Source organism: Humulus lupulus, chromosome 5, assembly GCF_963169125.1.
Source record: "Humulus lupulus chromosome 5, drHumLupu1.1, whole genome shotgun sequence".
NCBI lineage: Eukaryota > Viridiplantae > Streptophyta > Magnoliopsida > Rosales > Cannabaceae > Humulus > Humulus lupulus.
Window position 1 is genome coordinate 27,331,789 of NC_084797.1, and position 6,067 is coordinate 27,337,855.

General features: G+C 38.2%; 1 non-coding gene across 1 annotated transcript; it reads right to left on the reverse strand.

Moving 5' to 3' along the window:
* Positions 1-5,490: 5,490 nt before the first annotated feature.
* Positions 5,491-5,596, reverse strand: LOC133780999 (small nucleolar RNA R71). Its single transcript, XR_009869799.1, has one exon. It is a non-coding gene; the product is annotated as a small nucleolar RNA R71 (small nucleolar RNA).
* Between the last annotated feature and the right edge of the window lie 471 nt (positions 5,597-6,067).

The following is a 6,067-nucleotide window of genomic DNA, read 5'->3' on the forward strand; positions in this document are numbered from 1 at the left end:
CACATAATCCAATATTAGCAATCGATACAGTTAGACAAGTGCAATCGACCCTTCTGATTATTTAGGTGACGTTCAGGCCTGGCTTTCTTAGGCGAAGCTCTCATATCTTATGGCCGACCTCGGCTCTCTTAGGGCGAGTTGTGTTCTGCACACTTGATGTCGGCCCCGACTCCCTTAGACCGAACCTTCAGATTAAATATAATCAAACATATAGATTGCATAATACACAATCAAATGCAGCATATACAAGCATGCCTAATAGAAAAATCACATTTACAATCACAAATCATATCATTTACAGGGGTCCAAGCCTTGATTATAACTCGGGTGCAGTTCTTTTACCTCGAGTCCTGAGCAGACAATGTATGGGGATCTTGAGCACGATCCCTATTCCCAACCCCTAGCAGTATAACCTAGTCACAATGCAATAATGGTAATCATCAAGATCTAAACTAAATAAAAGCTTCGAAATTACGTACTAGCCTCCGAGACCTCAAATTCTACTAAATCGGGTAGTAGAATCCTTCCCGAGCCTTTATATTTGAATTCCCGAGCTTGAAAACCCTATTTGGCCAAAATTCCTTATTTGAGCTGCGGCGCCCCTCAAAAGTGTCGCGACTCTCTACAAGTCAGAGAGCCTCCCAAGTCCATTTCCTGGAAACGCGTCGCAACGCAACTGATAACTCTTAAATAAAGAGTTATTTCTTGTGCTTTTGAGCGTATAAATGTGGAAAAATCGAGAGTGATGTTAGTTTATTATTAACTATTGTAGCTAACTTTTGTGTTTTTATGATTTTAGTTAGTTTAATTTGTTTATGTTGTTTTTAAGAGCTAATGGTTTGAAAATAATATTTTTATGGATAGATATTTGTACAACGAATGAAACTAGAATTGTGAAGTTATCTAAGCTAAATTTTTGTAACGCCCTAAACTCCAGGGACTGTTACGGTGTGCATTTTAAACAGTGCTAAACTCGATAATCGAGTCATTTGGCCATAATCGTGTGACTAAGTATGATTAGCGGTTTAGGGTTAAAATTTTTGGTTAAGATATAACGTTTCACTAAACTGTTTACCATATACATTGGGATCCCAAAAATATAATTTAGCGGTTAATTACAACAAAATATTTACAACCAGCCAACCTAAGCGGCAACATAGGGTTTAACCCTAATTCCTCTTTCAAGCCTCGGCCGTGGCGGTCGAGCAGCTACATATGTACACATCGTCACCTAAGCTCTCCAACTCAAGGATGGTCCAACTTTCTTTTGCCTTTACCTGCACCACATAGCACCCGTGAGCCAAAGCTCAGCAAGAAAACTCAATATGCTCATGAACAGTAATAACATGTTACCAAATCATAACAGGCATGCCTAGCAATACTAACCCTATTCATGCATGCAAATAAGTTCAGATAATGATGGGGGATCATGATCTCCTGAATGTATGACTATCAAGTCAATCCTAATTAGATGAGTGATTAACACTTGAGGTTCTAATAACCATGCTGGGGCATGTAGCCCTAATCAAATGAGTGACCGAGGAGTAAGTCACTACCACACCCTTAGCCATGTGACGATGCAGTCACTTGGGTCTTTTGACCCTGGCTCAGATGAGTGACTAATGAGTGAGTCACTAATATAAACCAAATGAGTGACCATGGAGTCACTAATGTAGGTTCCGCACCCTTAGCCATGTGACGATGCAGTCACCTGGGCCTTCTGGCCCTGGCTCTGAGTGACTAGCCATTAGAATAGACAAGCGCTTTTAGTTTTCATCAAACTTGAGGTCGGTCAAGCATTAATGCTCATGATGAGTCATTCAATGCTTATGTCGATTATATCTAATCTTTTCAGCTTGCGTTAAACACGCTAAAATCGTTCTTGACTCTTAAGCCAATACCATATGACCAGTGCTCAGTACTACTGTCGAACTTTACTAATGAGTCACAGCTTCACAGTTAATACTGACACCAATGCCTATTTCTGACTCGTGGGTCAGTGCCATTCACAAGTAAGAAATGCAACCAGGCATATATCATATGTCAAATATCCAAATGTAGGGCATTCGGCATGCTTACTTAACAGTCGCTAGCATAATTATGATCATGCACAAATGCAGAGACTCAAGCTCTGAACAATCTCATATTCAACATTCATGTCATGCCCTAATCACATGTTTCTCATGCATCACATACTGGGTGCAGTTTTCGTACCTGTGGTTCGAGCGAGAAATAACAATTGAACGACCCTTGAGAACGATCGATCCTTTGATTCCTTAACGGTTACCTAGTCATAACCAAATATAACTCCCAATTAATGACATCAACAATAAAAGGTTCTTGGCCAAAACCTCACTCCCAGAACCTCGAATCATACTCAAACGGTTAGTAGATTCGATCCCGAGCCTTAAGTGTTGAAACCCCGAGCCAAAAACCCTCAAAAGTGCCCAAAATATGCATTAGGAAAAATATGGTAAGGCTACAGTGCTGCCCCCCTAGTGCCCCAGCGCTACAACCAGGGCAGTCTGGCCCTGGACAGCGCTGTAGCGCCCTCCCTTAGGCGCTATAGCGCTAGGACCAGGCTGAAACAACCCTAGTTCTTCCTCCTTCGAGTTTTCCATTTCCAACCTGAAAAACATGCTTCCAAACTCCATCCAAACCCCCAAATGAACCCAAATATCTACTCTACATGTCCTAGGCATCATAAGCTAACCAAACTTTGCCAAAAACCCCATTGAATTCTTAAGTTTCAAACCAAAATCCCAACTGAAACTCAATAAGAAAAATAGAGCAAGAACCAGAGTTTAAATGGATAGAAACTCACCTCAAACTCAGTATCACACCCTCTTTAATGATAAAATATAACCCAAACCCTCAAGGCTTGGTTCCCTAGCTTGGTTCCTCAAATGGAGCTTCAAAATTCAAAGAAAGAAAGAGAGAAAATGATGAACGGATGAAGAAGGATTTGATGCTCTATTTTGGTTCAGTTCTACATCCTTCTTAGTTCATATATATCCTTAGGTGAAAAGACTAAAATTCCCCCAAGCCTATTTAAAACCCTTAACAACCACCGAGGGCAAAATCGTTCTTTCCCGCCTATTTCGTTAATCAAAATTAACACCCTCCAATTCCCATTATTTCCAATATTATCAAATGCTAATAAATCATATCTCATTACCCTTTAATTCCCAGCAATGTACTAATCCTCAAATTACCCCGAGACTCATCCCGAGCCCCGAAATTAACCCTGTTATGACCAAACTGATAACTTGCATTCTGAGATCATCTCATGCTGAAAAGCTCGAACAAATCCACATATAATGTGGTCTTACTCACAATTCACCAACATGTATGAAAATACACAATTACGCCCTCAACGGGCCAAATTACCAAAATGCCCTTATAATTAAAAGTGGACCCAAATGCATGCATTTATCATCATATAATAATATAATTCACATAACACATGCATATAATTATTTAATGGCATAATAAATCAATTATAGCCCTCCCGGCCTCCTAATCAAGGTCCTAAACCTTATTAGAAAATTTGGATCATTACAATTTTGATGCTGAAATATCAGGTTTGTGGTAGCAAAGCATATTTTGCTGAAGCATTTTGATCAGGTTTCATTTGGAATTTTATGCATGACAAGGAAGTCTACTTGGCAATTCATTAAGTGAGTTGGATTAGTGGCTGAGGTGAAAAGTACATGGGGCATTAGTCAATTTGGAAGCAATTTTCAGAGAAGAAAAAGAAAGGAAGCTCACGTGTGAAAGGAAAGAGGGGCAATTTTGTACTTAGACTACAAAATTGGGTAACCTAGAGGTAAAAAGGAAGGGGGACTAGCCGCATATATGAGAGGGTCAGCCATTTTTTAAAATATACACAGGACAAGAGAGAAAACCAGAGATACAAGAAGGAAAAAGAGGAAAGAAGAGGCAAAAGAATAGAAGGACATCATTCATCATCAATTTGATTTGCTCTCTTCTCTTGTTTCTAAATTTTATCTTGTATTTTCTATTTTAATCTCTACTTTGATACTCATGGCAGAATTGAAATTGGATTTATCCTCTTTAAATTAGCCACGAACTAATCTTTTGTGGCTTGAATTATTGATGAACCCTATGTCATAGTGTAGTAATTTCTTGCACTTTATTTTAGTAAAATATCTCTTGTTCGTTCAAGTATGCTCTATGTTAATTTCTTGTTGTTGTTTGGCCATCAATGGCAAGATGATTAGTTATGTTTAATGCTAGAAAGGTTAAATATAATGGAAAGAACTTGGATGACACAAGTTCGTGATCTTTGTTAGGTTATGTTAGTGAATAACATAGGGATGTGTTATTTTCCTTGTGTAACTTTTGAGAATTGAACATTGAAATTGTGTTCTTAAATTTGATTTGGAATAGGAATATGTTTAATTAGGTGAAAGAACTAATATAATAGAATTTGAGAAAGTTCGATAAGCTTTTATTGAGATCTTGTTAACCTGGGAGTTTTGCTAAAATATTGTTGCCGCAATATGTTCAGTATAATTGACATAGGGGGATTTAATAATTCAAGTCCATTTTACAATCCAATTTTTCTTTCTAATTAATTTGTTTAGTTCAGTTTTATTTTCAGTATTTTCATCTTTTTAATATTTAGTTTAGCTTACAAACAACCAGTTTAATTGTTAATACATTTAAGTTGTTTAGTAATTATTTTGCCGATTTTTCTATTTTGCAATCCCTGTGGAGACGATTTACTTATCATTGTATTACTTATGTGATTATGTGCACTTGAGTATTTAAATCAATTAAATTTTCACAACAAATTTTTGGCGTCATTGCTGGGGATTGAAATTAGAATTTTGTGTAATATCAATTAATTTTCAATTTATTTTTCTTTGTTTGTTCTAACCTTGTTTGCTTGTTCTTGTGTTTTCTCAGGTTATCTATTGTATGAATGACCAAGAAGACCTTGAACTAGCTCCTATTGACCCCAAGATTGAATGTACATTTAGAAGAAGACTAAGGGAACAACAGGCTCAAAATCACCTTAATATGGCTGAAGAGGTTGAAGGAGTTGAGGGTGCTAACAATATCACTAATGCGATTGCTATAGCCGATGATAGAGAAAGAGCCATAAGGGAGTATGCTGCCCCCATGTTCAATGAACTCAATCCAGACATTGTTCGGCTTGAAATTCAAGCACCCCAATTCGAGTTGAAGCCCACGATGTTCCAAATGTTGCAAACAGTGGGTCAATTTAGTGGGCTGCCTATAGAGGATCCTCATCTCCGTCTTCGTTCATTTTTGAGGTGAGCGATTCCTTCAAGTTGCAAGGGGTTACTGAAGAGGCATTGAGGTTGAAATTGTTCCCTTTTTCTCTAAGGGATAGAGCTAGAGCTTGGCTCAATACACTTCCTTCTGACTCAGTGACTACGTGGCCTGAGCTAGCTGAGAAATTTTTGATGAAGTATTTTCCTCCAACAAAAAATGCTAAGTTTCAGAATGAGATTATTTATTTTCAACAGTTGGAGGATGAGTCGGTGTGTGATGCTTGGGAGAGGTTCAAAGAGTTATTAAGGAAGTGCCCACATCATGGTATTTCACATTGTATTCAAATTGATACTTATTATAATGGTCTCAATGCCTCCACACGCAAGGTTTTGGATGCTTCGACAAATGGGGCTATTATTTCTAAGTCTTACAATGAAGCATATGAGATTTTGGAGCAGAATGCCAACAATAATTACCAATGGTCTAATGCTAGAGCCCCAACGGGAAGGAAAGTAGCGGGTATTCATGAAGTACATGCTTTGACAACTTTGACCGCTCAAGTTTCATCTATGACCAACATCTTGAAGACCATGAGTATGGGGGCAACTTACAACCAGCTCCTATGGGTCAAGTAGCGGAGGTCTCTTGTGTTTATTGTGGAGATGGGCATACATTTGATAGTTGTCCATCTAATCCCACTTCGGTTTGTTACATTGGGAATCAATAATGTCAGCCGCAACAGTCCTTATTCCAACTCTTATAGTCTGGGTTGGAGGAATCATCCAATTTTTTCTTGGGG